We start from the raw sequence: 14,541 nt of genomic DNA on the forward strand, positions 1-14,541 counted from the left end.
GTTCTTCAGCATGGTTTAATTAAGTTTAGAAGTCATAATATTTAGTAGAATATATTTCTGGTTTACCTTTACACATGAGACATATTTTTATGGAAGTAACTTGGAGAATATATAATCCAGGAAATAATTCAAAGTCCATCTGGCATACTGAGAAACAGAGGAAGTAGATGTTAATTAAGGTTATATCCTGATAGGTAAGAGAAAAGGACAGATGACCCAGTGAGTACAGATAGATAATACGGATTATTCAGGGACTCCCAAATCTGCTTGCATTCTCTATCATTTATTAGCTGTTAATTATCTTAATAGTTTACTTTTGCTATATAACCTTCATAAATATTATTACATTAATGCAATATCTTCTATTAACCAAAATCTTTATCATTTTCAGAACAACTTTACATGTATTGCCGTATTTGATCCTTACAAAAACACTTTTTTTTTTTTCAAAAATACTTTTGAGGACTGAGAAAGTACTGCTTTTAGTCGAAAGTTATGTAATTATCATTAATTAAAGTTCTAAACTTTGTTTCTGAGCTCTGTCAAGGTGCAGGCGAGCGTATCATTTAGCCAATAATGTATTACAGTGACTGTATAAGGAGGCTCAAGGTCCACTGGAAGTGGAAAATCCCACCGTCTTGGACCTAGTTCTCACTAGTTTTCTTCCTCTTCTATGGCTATGTTATTCTTTTAAAAACTGGGGCCTGCTCCCTTCCCTCCTCCTTCAGAACCGTGAAGTCCCTTCTGCCAGGGAGAAGAGCCTTCAGTATCGTTACCTTGTTTTTTCTGCAGCCTCTCAAGTATTCTGCACTCAGGCGCATTTGCAGCCAAGAAAATACATCATCAGGGAAATTCTTATCCTACAGGCAAGGAGAACGGAAGTCCCATCCCCTGCGGGGTGGGCGGGGGCTGCTAGAGAGAAAGAGAGGGCAGGGATTCAGACAGTGATAAAGAATTCAGGGTCTATGCTTCCTCTCCCTGTGGGAGGAGGCAAGGCACAGGAAAATCTTGGGGAAGCAAGGTTGCTGTTCATGTCTGCACAGACCTTGGGAAATTTTGAGCTTTCTACTCAGTATGGTTTGAGAATGATGAGGAAAGGCAAATCATTAAAACTGGTCGAGGTAAAGGTTTGGGCTGAAATGTAGTCCCACAGCCTCGGAAACGGAGCACGGTGTCCCAGCAACCCACAAGCTCCCCGCGCTCCCTGCAGACCAACACAGAAGTGCTTCCAAGGGCCAGGTTGTGTGGGGGCGTGCGATGGGGACTGACGGCCTCATGGAGACCAGATGAGGCAGGGGGACCGAGCACATCTCAGCAGATGTGGGCAGAAAATCCTCGGTGACGTGGTTCTTTGGGTTAAGCGTGATTGCAGTGGGAGGTAGCCTAACCCCCTGAAACCATAAGTTCTCTTGGGAGGGAAACAGGAAGAATGATGGGGAAGAGACTAATTAAAAACTCCGTGAGTCTGTATAATGAAAAAAACTCAGTTACTAATACCCCAAGAGTCTTCCAAGTCTCCTCAAAAGTATTTTAGAGTAGATTTTTTTATCTACTAAGTGGCAATGAAAACTTGAGACAGGTGACATCATCTTTGAATTGCAGAAGTGCAGCTTTTGTGTATCCAAATTAGAGTGTACAGATTTTAACTCTGGCAAGATTAGTGTATTTGACACACCACAGACTAAAGGACTTGCCATGAGGCATATGAGCTGCCATGAGCCCCAATGGATGCATCTACAGATGCTTTGAAACTACAAACCATCCTCAAGAGAGGAGACATAGGAAGTTTCCACAACTCTTCTTTATCTTCATGTCTTCAAAAATTTCCATTTTCACCATTGTGTGGTCAAATTATGACACAGATGCCTCTCAGAGCACCCGCAGGATCTTTGTAAATCCTGAAGTTTCCTGAAAGTAGCGACGTCTATGCTGCTTGCTTTGGTTCTCTAAATGTCTGCCACAACTCAGCCGTTCCAAGATGTTGAGGTGATCTGTATATAAAAAGGCTGTCCAACAAGTATCAGTATATCAGCCATGGACTTGCTTCCCGCAAAGCATGCGCTAACTTAGAAAAATTGTCTATTACATATTCAGTCCAGGACAGCCACTCCTGTGTTCCACGTCTGCCGCTACAGTTCAGTCCAGTCACTCAGTCGTGTCCGACTCTTTGCGACCCCATGGGCATGCCAGGCTTCCCTGTCCATCACCAACTTCTGGAGCTTGCTCAGACTCATGTCCATTAAGTCAGTAATGCCATCCAACCATTTCATCCTCTGTCATGCCCTTCTCCTCCTGCCTTCAATCTTTCCGGGCATCAGGGTCTTTTCTAATGAGTCAGTTCTTCACATCAGGTGGCCAAAGTATTGGAGCTTTAGCTTCAGCATCAGTCCTTCCAAGGAAAATTCAAGACTGATTTCCTTTAGGATTGACTGGTTTGATCTCCTTGCAGTCCAAGGAACTCTCAAGAGTCTCTCCAACACCACAGTTCAAAAGCATCAATTCTTTGGCGCTCAGCTTTCTTTATGGTCCAGCTCTCACATCCATACATGACTCCTGGAAAAATCATAGTTCTGACTAGACAAACCTTTTTCAGCAAAGTACCATCTCTGCTTTTTAATATGCTGTCTAGGTTTGTCATAGCTTTTCTTCCAAGGAGCAAGCATCTTTAAATTTCATGGCTGCAGTATCATCTGCCAAGCAGTCTGTTGTTCCATGTATGGTTCTGTTGCTTCTTGACCTGCATACAGATTTCTCTGGAGCCAGGTGAGGTGGCCTGGTATTCTCATATCTTTAAGAATTTTCCTCAGTTTGTTGTGATCCACACAGTCAAAGAATTTAGCATAGTCCATGAAGCAGAAGTAGATGTTCTTCTGGAATTCTCTTGCTGTTTCTATGACCTAATGGATGTTGGCAATTTTATCTCTGGTTCCTCTGCCTTTTCTAAATCCAGCTTATATATCTGGAAGTTCTAGGTTCATGTACTGTTGAAGCCTAGCTTGGAGAATTTTGAGCATTACTTTGCTAGGGTGTGAGATGAGTGCAATTGTGGGGTAGTTGGAACATTCTTTGGCATTGACTTTCTTTGGGACTGGAATGAAAACTGACCTTTTTCAGTCCTGTGGCCACTGCTGAGTTTTCCAAATTTGCTGGCATATTTAGTGCAGCACTTTCACAGCATCATCTTTTAGGATTTGAAATAGCTCAAGTGGAATTCCATCACATCCATTAGTTTTGCTCATGGGGATGCTTCCTAAGGCCCACTTGACTTTGAACTCCACAATGTCTGGCTCTAGCTGAGTGATCATACCATCATGGTTATCTGGGTCATGAAGATCTTTTTCATACAGTTCTATGTGTTCTTGCCCTCTTCTTAATATCTTCTGCTTCTGTTAGGGCCATATCATTTCTGTCCTTAATTGTGCCCATCTTTGCATGAAATATTCCCCTGGTATCTCCACTTTTCTTGAAGAGATCTCTAGTCTTTCCCATTCTATTGTTTTCCTCTATTTGTTTGCATTCATCACTAAGGAAGACTTTCTTATCTCTCCTTGCTATTCTTTGGAACTCTACATTCAGATGGATATATCTTTCATTTTCTTCTTGGCTTTTCACTTCTTTTCTCAGCTGTTTGTAAGGCCTCCTCAGACAACCATTTTGCCTTTTTTTTTTCTTTTCTCTTGGGGATGGTTTTGATCACGGCCTCCTGTAAAATGTTAAGAACCTCTGTCCATAGTTCTTCAGGTATTCTGCCCCCACACCTGCCTCCTTGCTTCTCCTTCTTTCTCTAAGGCTGTGGGCCAGTGGTCCTCTGGAAGGAGGTTGTATGTCCCTTACAGGTTTATTTGCACTCACTTCTAACCCCTAGTAACATACTTCTGAAAGTTTGGTGTCAATGTTGGATCACACTTTGTTGGTTCAGATACAGGGTATATGACCTGGTTTGGGAGCAGCCAAACAACTTGTTTTGTATTATTGAGTAAATTTACATCAGCTTCTCTGTCAAGTCTTAGTGGTCTATTTCTCACTGCAATCTGAGACCGAGTGGCTCTCTTCACATTGGTCACTCAGGGACTGTGCCTCCAGACAGCTGTGACTCCATCTCAGAAGTTTTTGATCCCAGCCATGAAGATAAAGTTAAGCGGGTTCAAGAGACATTTGGGGTTAGACTTAGAAGCAGCATCAATTCCGCACACATGGGCAGGGATCTCTCAAGAGACGATACAACTTTTTCAAGAAAGTCCATGTCTAGGCCACCTGATGGGAAGAGCCAACTTTTTTGCAAAGACCCTGATGCTGGGAAAGATTGAAACCAGGAGAAGAAGGTGACAACAGAGGACTAGCTGGTTGGATGGCATCACTGACTCAATGGACATGAGTTTGAGCAAGTACCAGGAGATGGTGAAGGACAGGGAAGCCTGGCATGCTGCAGTCCACAGGATCACAGAGTCAAACTTGACTGAGCGACTGTGCAATAACAGCAAAAGAAAGACTAGGGAATAGATAGGAACACATGGGTATGGACGAGGCTGCCACTGTGTCCACTGGACAGCAAAGCCCCAGTGGATCCCCCTCTGTCACACAGACCACACTGATGCTCTCCTCCAGGGCGGCAGTGTGGAATCCCAGGCAGTGACTGTATCATCCCAAAGCCCAGGTCCATGGGGCTCTGTGATCTTTTCCATTTAGTCCTCATATGCTCCTCTTGATCATTGTGTGCCTGTTAACTTGCTTGAGTCATGTCCAACTCTTTGTGACCCCATGGACTGTAGCCTGCAAGGCTCCCTCTGTCCATGGGATTCTCCAGCAAGAATACTGGAGTGGTTTGCTGTGCCCTTCTCTAAGGGATCATCCTAACTCAGGGACTGAACCCAAGTCTCCTTACATCTCCTGCACTGGCAGGCGGGTTCTTTACCACTAGTGCCAAATGGGAAGCCCTTCTTGATCCTTATCTATACTCTAACATAACACATCACCCCTCCTTCTCCTCACCCCTACACCTGATGAACAGGATAAGATAAGTTCAGCAAACCTCTTATTGGGGAAAGGGTAGAAAGGATGAACCCTGAAAGTCATGGGTTCACAGCAGCCCTGGAGTCCTATGCAGGCTGCTCTCCAAAAGTCTACAAGCAATAAATGCTGGAGAGGGTGTGGAGAAAAGGGAACCCTCTTACACTCTTGGTGGGAATGCAAATTAGTACAGCCACTATGGAGAACAGTGTGGAGATTCCTTAAAAAACTGGAACTAGAACTGCCATATGACCCAGCAATCCCACTGCTGGGCATACACATCGAGGAAACCAGATCTGAAAGAGATACGTGTACCCCAGTGTTCATCTCAGTACTGTTTATAATTGCCAGGACATGGAAGCAACCTAGATGCCCATCAGCAGATGAATGAATAAGGAAGCTGTGGTACATATACACAATGGAATATTACTCAGCCATTAAAAAGAATACGTTTGAATCAGTTCTAATGAGATGGATGAAACTGGAGCCCATTATACAGAGTGAAGTAAGCCAGAAAGATAAACACCAATACAGTATATTAATGCATGTATATGAAATTTTAAAAGATGGTAATGATAACCCTATATGCAAAACAGAAAAAGAGACACAGATGTACAGAACAGACTTTGGGACTCTGTGGGAGAAGGCGAGGGTGGGGTGTTCTGAGAGAACAGCATTGAAACAAGTATACTATCAAGGGTGAAACAGATCACCAGCCCAGGTTGGATGCATGAGACAAGTGCTCGGGCCTGGTGCACTGGGAAGACCCAGAGGGATGGGGTGGGGAGGGAGGTGGGAGGGGGGGATCGGGATGGGGAACACATGTAAATCCCTGGCTGATTCATGTCAATGTATGGCAAAAACCACTACAGTACTGTAAAGTAATTAGCCTCCAACTAATACAAATAAATGAAAAAGAAAAAAAAAAAAAAGAAGGCTCTTTTTGTAAAGCGTGCTTATCCATATCCTCCTTGTCTGAAGCGACTGCTTTAAAGGTGGATGCATGTCTTTCACACCTGCCTCTTCCTAGTGAAAGTTTAGGGCATGGTAGGGACTTTTTCTTTTTGGAGTATAGTTGATTTACAATGTTGTGTTAGTTTCAGTAAAGTGAATCAGTACACATATGTCCACTCTTTTTTTTTAAGATCCTTTTCCCATAGAGGCCATTGCAGAGTATTGAGGGTCGTTCTCTGAGCTTTACAGCAGGACTTATTCCTTATCTATTGTATATGTGGTAGTGCGTATATGTCACTGACAATCTCCCGGTTTATCCCCCTGCCCACTTATTCTCTGGTAACTGTAAGTTTGCTTTCTGCATCCCTGACTCTACTTCTGTTTTATAAATAGGCTAATCTGTACTCCATTTTTAAAGATTCCATAAATAAGCAATATCATAAGATATTTGTCTCTCTGTGTCTGACTTACTTCACTCAGTACGACAATCTCAGGCCCATCCATGTTCCTGCAAACAGCATTATTTTGTTCTTTTTATGCCTGAGTGATATGTTATTCATATGTTTATTTTGGGCCTGAGTGATTGTTTATATGGACCACATCTTCAGTATCCATTCATATGTCAATGGACATTTAGGTTGCTTCCATGTCATGGCTACTGTAAATAGCACTGCAATGCACACTGGGGTGCATGTATATTTTCAAACTATGGCTTTCTCCAGGTACATGTCCAGGAGTGGGAATGCTGGGTCATATGGTATTTCTACTGTTAGCTTTTTTTTTTAAAGAAAGCTCCTTAGTGTTCTTCATAATAGTTGTGCCAATTCACATCCCTAGCAAGAGCATAGGAGGGTTCGTTCTTCTCCACAGCCTCTTCAAAGAGTTAATGAAGCTCAATATAAAAAAAGTGACCCTATAAAAATGAGTGGTATATTTAAATAGACAGTTCTCCAAAGAAGACAGAGAGAGAGCCAAAAAGCACATGTAACGGTACTCAACATAACTAATTATTAGAGAGATGCAAGCCAGGACTACAACTACTGGTCAGAATGGCCATCATCACAAAATATGTAAACAATAAATCCCACAGGAAATTTTAAGTCTCCGTCAATTACTTTTTTTCATCATCTGGACTCTTTTTTATTTAGATAACACATTTCTCTCCAGATCCCTTTGGGTTTCTGAGCTCCTTGCATCCACCCCTTTCTGTCTGCCCATCACCGCACTTAGAGTTCTTTTCTGTACCTACTTCCCAAGCTGATTTAAGCTTTCGCTTTCTTACCCGCCTTTCTGACCACTTAATGGGTGCTTGCTTGACGTGCTCTCAAATATTGTATCTGGGCAGGGAAGTCATTGCACTAGGTTTAAAGATTACTTGGTTAAGACTTGTTTCTCAAAACCTTTTTTTAGTCTTATCTTTTAATGTTTGAAGTTCAAGAAGCAGAGGGTTTTCCAACTCTTAATTTGGACCTTTTTCCAATTCCTAGCAAGGGAGAAAATTTGGAGGTACGAACCCTGAATTTGAATGGTGGTTTCACAGACTTAAGGAAAACACTGATGAAATTGTTGTGGGTTGACACGCAGGCATTGCCTTTGCCCTGAGGACACATGCCTGAAAAGTTTGTAGAAGTTTCTAAAATGTGAAAGTGAAGGAGAAGCAGTGTCTTGAGAACATAGCAAGGGCAAGGGATACTTCATTAGGGGCCTGAGGTACCAGCATCCTTAGTCACTTCCATTCACAAATCTTGAGGCTGGTTCTCCAGGTGAAACAAAGGCAGGGCTCTGAACACCTTCTGCAATTGATTACATACGTTAAGAAAGTGAAAGTCGCTCAGTCGTGTCCAACTCTTTGCAACCCCATGGACTATACAGTCCAAGGGATTCTCCAGGCCAGATTAATGGGGTGGGTAGCCTTTTCCTTCTTCAGGGGATCTTCCCAACCTAGGGATCAAACCCAGGTCTCCTGCATTGCAGGCAGATCCTTTATCAGCTGAGCCACCAGGGAAGCCCAAGAATACTGGAGTGGGTAGCCTATCCCTTCTCCAGCGGATCTTCCCGACCCGGGAATTGAACTGGGGTCTCCTGCATTGCAGGCATGTTCTTTACCAGCTCAAATTAAGAACATTTCTGACAAGAGTAGAGACACTTTGTGTCTTGTGGTTTATTTTAAAAAGCTCACTTCCTTTCTTCCTCCCTGGATTCAAGCTCTTTGTACATTAGAGAGACTCACATTCAAAAGTTACCAAATGTGAAATGAAACAGTCAACATGGAAAGGTAAATGGCAACAGCAGCAAATTAGTTTGTCAAGGACCTAAGTTATGAACTATTTGAAGAGATAAAAGATAAAATAAAAATCGGGGAAGGAAAAATAATCAGCAAAAATAAAAAACCATGAAAGGAACATCTATAAAATGAAATTTTTGAAATTAAAAATTCAATGAATGGGTTAAACAGCATGTGAAGCATAGCTAAGGCAACAATGACTGAACTCCCAATGGCACTAATATTTGCTGATGTTGGCACTGAATATTATCACCATTAAAATATTTCTTAAGACAGTATGGTGCTGGCACCAAGACAGAAATATAGATCAATGAAACAAAATAGAAAGCCCAGAGATAAATCCATGCACCTATGGACACCTTATCTTTGACAAAGGAGGCAAGCATATACAATGGAGAAAAGACAATCTCTTTAACAAGTGCTGCTGATAAAACTGGTCAACCACTTGTAAAAGAATGAAATTAGAACATTTTCTAACACCATACACAAAAATAAACTCAAAATGAATTAAAGATCTAAATGTAAAACCAGAAACTATAAAACTCCTAGAGGAAAACACAGGCAAAACGCTCTGACATAAATCACAGCAGGATCCTCTATGACCCAGCTCCCAGAGTAATGGAAATAAAAGCAAAAATAAACAAATGGAACCTAATTAAACTTAAAAAATTTGCACAATGAAGGAAACTATAAGCAAGGTGAAAAGACAGCTTTCAGAATGGGAGAAGATAATAGCAAATGCAGCAACTGACAAAGAATTAATCTCAAAAATATACAAGCAGCTCATGCAGCTCAATTGCAGAAAAGTAAACGGCCCAATCAAAAAGTGGGCCAAAGAACTAAACAGACATTTCTCCAAAGAAGACATACAGATGGCTAGCAAAGACATGAAAAGATGCTCAACATCACTCATTATCAGGGAAATGCAAATCAAAGCCACAATGAGGTACCATCTCACGCTGGTCAGAATGGCTGCTATCCAAAAGTCTACAAGCAATAAATGCTGGAGAGGGTGTGGAGAAAAGGGAACCCTCTTACACTCTTGGTGGGAATGCAAACTAGTACAGTCGCTATGGAGAACAGTGTGGAGATTCCTTAAAAAACTGGAAATAGAACTGCCATATGACCCAGCAATCCCACTCCTGGGCATACACACCGAGGAAACCAGATCTGAAAGAGACACGTGTACCCCAGTGTTCATCACAGCACTGTTTATAATAGCCAGGACATGGAAGCAACCTAGATGTCCATCAGCAGACGAATGGATAAGGAAGCTGTGGTACATATTACTCAGCCATTAAAAAGAATACATTTGAATCAGTTCTAATGAGGTGGATGAAACTGGAGCCTATTATACAGAGTGAAGTAAGTCAGAAAGAAAAACACCAATACAGTATATTAACGCATATATATGGAATTTAGAAAGATGGTAACAATGACCCTATATGTGAGACAACAAGAGACACAGAGGTAAAGAATAGACTTCTGGACTCTTGGAGAAGGCGAGGGTGGGACAATTAGAGAGAATAGCATTGAAACATGGGTATTACTATGTGTGAAGCAGACCACCAGTCCAGGTTCGATGCACGAAACAGGATGCTCAGGGCTGGTGCACTGGGATGACCCTGGGGGATGGGATGGGGAGGGAGTTGGGAGGGGGGTTGAGGATGGGGAACACATGTACACCCATGGCTGATTCATGTCAATGTATGGCAAAACCCACTACAATATTGTAAAGCAATTAGCCTCCAATAAAATATATAAATTAATTAAAAACATTTACCATATTAAAAATATTTACCATATGTATATATGTAAGTATGTTTACCATATGGGCTTTCCTGATGGCTCAGATGGTAAAGAACCTGCCTGCAATGCGGGAGACCCAGGTTTGATTCCTGGGTCAGGAAGATATTCTGGAGAAGGGAATGGCTACCCACTTCAGTGTTCTTGCCTGGAGAATGCCATGACGGAGGAGCCTAGCAGACTACAGTCCATGGGGTTGCAAAAGTCAGACACAACAGAGTGACTAACATGTAGACAAAGAATATTAATTATCATTTTAGGAAGGAAGAATACATATGACCATTAAAGAAAGTTGAAAAATTACAATCTCACTTGTTTTTAAAGACATGTAAATTAAATAACAGCATATTTTATTACCTTATCAAGGATTAAATGTTGATACCTAGGGTGGGCATAATTGTAGGGAAATGCTCACTGCTCTTATGGTAAAAATTGTCATAACCTTTCCAGAGGACACTTGTTTCCAGCTGTTTAATGGGCAAAATCTTTGACTCAAAAATTTCACTTAAAAATTTTTCCCTTAGCAAATAATTATGTAGGAAACTGTTCCTTGAAAGATTCTTTGTAATAGGAACAAATTGTAACTATTATAAACAGTTGAAATATCCAAATAAGGCTTTGCTAAACAGATTTTGTTTTACATTATGATAGTAAATGGCTATGAATAATAATCACATGGATATTTATTAACATAAAAAGATATGGTATATTAAGTGAAAATTTATGTGGTGCTTTGGGAAAATATATGTGATACATCTACGTATTTCTAAATGTGGGCATACATTTATACATGTGTGTGCATAGGAAAAATTTGAAAGCAGATACAGCAAAATTTAAAAAGTGAATATCTTCATGTGTTGAATTTCAAGTGGTTTTGAATTATTTTTTGCAGCATTTTTATTTTTAATAGTTTTATTAGATGAATATATATTGCTCACATGGTCATTTTTACAGAAGAAAACAATTTGCTGATTTAAAAGACAGAAATAATTTGTTAACTTTTATTATTAGATTCCTGATTAGTTGAAGAATTTTCCCCAGGTTTTTTTTTTTCTTTTTTTTCTTTTATGATTAGTATGCTCACAGGTTTCACACATTCACTATTTTAGTTTTTTCTTTTCTTGTACAACTTAGAAATCTTCCTATGTTTAAATTAATAAACTTGGTTTCTCATTGCAATTGTATTTACATTACATCATGTGATCACATTTTGATGTATAGCATTAAGAACCTAAGTTAGTGCATCTCTCTGGCTTTATAATGTAGAAAGTCCTTTCATTTACTCTTCTCAAATCGCCTGCTGCCCCGCTGTAGTCAGACTGTGCCCCTTTCTCCCCTCATTCTTGGCAGATAATCTGCCCTCTTTATGGACTGAAACGCCTTAAAATTCCTTCCTGCCGCCCTCCTCCACTCTTCCCACCCAGTCACGGAGACCCTTGTCTGCAGCTACACATGTCCTTATCTCCATCACGCCTCCCTTCCATGGAAAGAATTCTTCTTCTATCTGGGCCGCAGATCCCATCCTCTGTCACTTTCTTGGTGGTCTTAGGCTGTCAGCAGTCTCCCCTTTTCTCTGTGTTTCTCGGGTTGTTTCACTGTTGTATATGAAGTGAAAGTGAGGGTTAGTCACTCAGTCGTGTCTGACTCTTTTGCGATCCCATGGACTGTAGCCCATCCTCTGTCCATGGAATTCACCAGGCAAGAACACTGGAGTGGGCTGCCATTCCCTTCTCCAGGGTATATTCCTGACTCAGGGATCGAACTGAGGTCTCCTGAATTGCAGGCAATTCTTTACCACCTGAGCCACCAGGATTGTTGCCTAGAAGCAAGTTAAATTGCCATCTGCCTATAATAAAAACAAAACAAACAACCCCCAAACCCTTCATTGAGCTTTTTGTTTTGAACTGTGATACAGAGGATCTATGATGATGTTGAGCCCTGAGCATTTCCTGAAGGCTCAAAATGGCACTGTAACAGCTTCTGAAGCTACAGAGGTAAGTCTCACAGCTTTGAAGAGTTTGCTGTTGTCCTTTATGTACTTAGAGCTCTGAATATGATTGATATAACTGTGCAACAGTGGAGCTTCATGCAGGTTGGGGCACCTTCTGTGAATTCTGTTGGGGAATCTTTGAATAAAATAGGAAATGACTAATTAATTAAATAAGTAAAGATCCCAGATCCCCTTCCATTCTTCAGGGGAAAAAAAAAAACCACTCTAGATGTCAGATGGCTCACAGACACCATTCCTTCTCTTTCTTTCACATTAAAAATTCTGAAAACAACTGTGTATGATTGTCACCTCCACTGCCATCAAGCTTTTGTTTAGATTGAACTAAAATGACGGTTTCTGTTCTTTTCTGCTCCTTACTCCAGGGAGACACCCTCTCTCCTTTCTGAAGCACTCTTCTCCCTGCTTCCCTCTGCTTCAGAGCTGCCTCCTCCATCTCTTGCTTCTTTCCCCCAGAGACCATCTGTGGATGTGTCTGTCTTCCCCTCTGCCCTGGTCAGCCTTCATTCTTTCCCTGGCCTATTTTGTCTTCATCTGTGAATTCTTCTCTCACATGCATTTTAAATGTACTGAGGAAAGAGTGAAGACTTATTTGATCAACAAATAAATCTTAAGGAAACTGAGGAAAGGGAAACCTAGGTGTCATTTCCAAGAGCTCATGTCCATTAAGAGCTGGAAAGATCCACTCTAGATTTCCAACCTCCCAATTCCTTTCCAATTCTTCTGGAAACAGTATAGGAACCATTCCTCCCCATCATGTCCTAGGATGTCATACCAGGAATATTTAAGTAGGCACTTTCATCTTCCTCAAGTAGCCCTCCTGGCTTTTTAAAAATGTGATGTTTTATCAACTGTAGGAATAAAATTCCCCCTAGATGACATAATGATGCAACTATAAAATGCTTTTATAAATTTATTTTTTAAATTGAAGTGCATTTGATTTACAATGTTGAGTTAGTTCCTGATGTGGACCAAACTGATTAGGTTCTGTATGTATGTATATATGCATGTATGTATGTATGTGTGTATGTATATGGGGCTTCCCGGTGGCTCAGCAATAAAAGAATCTCCCTGCCCTCACAGGAGATGCGGGTTCAGTGTCTGGATTGAGAAGATCCCCTGGAGAAAGAAATGGTAACCCACTCCAGTATTCTTGTCTGGAAAATCCCATGGACTGAGGGTCATGGTGGGCTGCAGTCCCTGGGATCACAGAGTCAGAAATTTCTTAGCAACTAAGCAGCCACACATGTATATACATATTTATCTTCTTTTCCATTATGGTTGACTACAGGATATTGAATATTGTTCCCTGTGCTATACCCTTCCCCTTTATGTATCATAAACTTGTTGGGGTGAAGGAATTGCATAACTCAATCAAACTATGAGCCGTACCCTGCAGGGCCACCCAACATAGATGTGTCATAGTGAAGATTTCTGACAAAATGCGTTCCACTGGAGAAGGAAATGGCAACCTACTCCAGTATTCTTGCCTGGAGAACCCCATGGGCAGTATGAAAAGGTAAAAAAAGATATGACACCAGAAGATGAACCCCCCAGGCCAGAAGGTGTCCAATATGCTCCTGGGAAGCATAGAAGGTAATTACTAATAGCCCCCATAAGAATGGCTGGGCCAAAACAGAAACAACACTCATCTGTGGATGTGTCTGATGGTGAAAGTAAAGTCCAGTGCTGTAAAGAACAATATTGCATAAGTACCTGGAATGTTAGATTCATGAATCAAGGTAAATTGGGCATGTTCAAACAGGAGATGGCAAGGCTGAACATCAGCATTGTAGAAATTAGTCAACTAAAATGGATGGGAATGAGTGAATTTAATTCAGATGGCCATTGTATCTACTACTGTGGGCAAGAGTCCCTTAGAAGAAATGGAGTAGCCCTCCTGGTCAACAAGAGTCCAAAATGTAGATTTGGTGCAATCTTAAAAATGACAGAGCAATCTCTATTCCTTTCCAAGGCAAACCATTCAATATCACAGTAATCTAACTATATGCCCCAACCACTGATGCCAAAGAAGCTGAAGTTGACCAGTTCTATGAATAATACCGAGAGGGGGGAGGGGGTGGAGAGAGAGAGAGAGAGAGAGAGATGTACTTTTTAATCACAGAGGATTACAATGCAAAAGTAGGAAGTCTAGAGATACCTGCAATAACAGGCAAATTTGTTCAGAGTACAAAATTAAGCAGGGCAAATGCTAACTGTTTTTCAAGAGAGCATGCTGGTCATAGCAAACACACTTTTCTAACAACACAAGACGACTCTACACATCAACATCACTAGATGGTCAATACTGAAATCAGATTGATTACGTTCTTAGCAGCCAATGACGGAGAAGCTCTATACAGTGAGCAAAAACAAGACCGGGAGTTGACTGTGGCTCAGATTATGAGTTCCTTAGTGCAAAATTCAGGCTTAAATTGAAAAAAAGTAGGGAAAACATTAGACCATTCACATATGACCTAAA

This window comes from Cervus elaphus, chromosome 7, assembly GCF_910594005.1.
Source record: "Cervus elaphus chromosome 7, mCerEla1.1, whole genome shotgun sequence".
In the NCBI taxonomy this organism is placed as follows: Eukaryota; Metazoa; Chordata; class Mammalia; order Artiodactyla; family Cervidae; genus Cervus; species Cervus elaphus.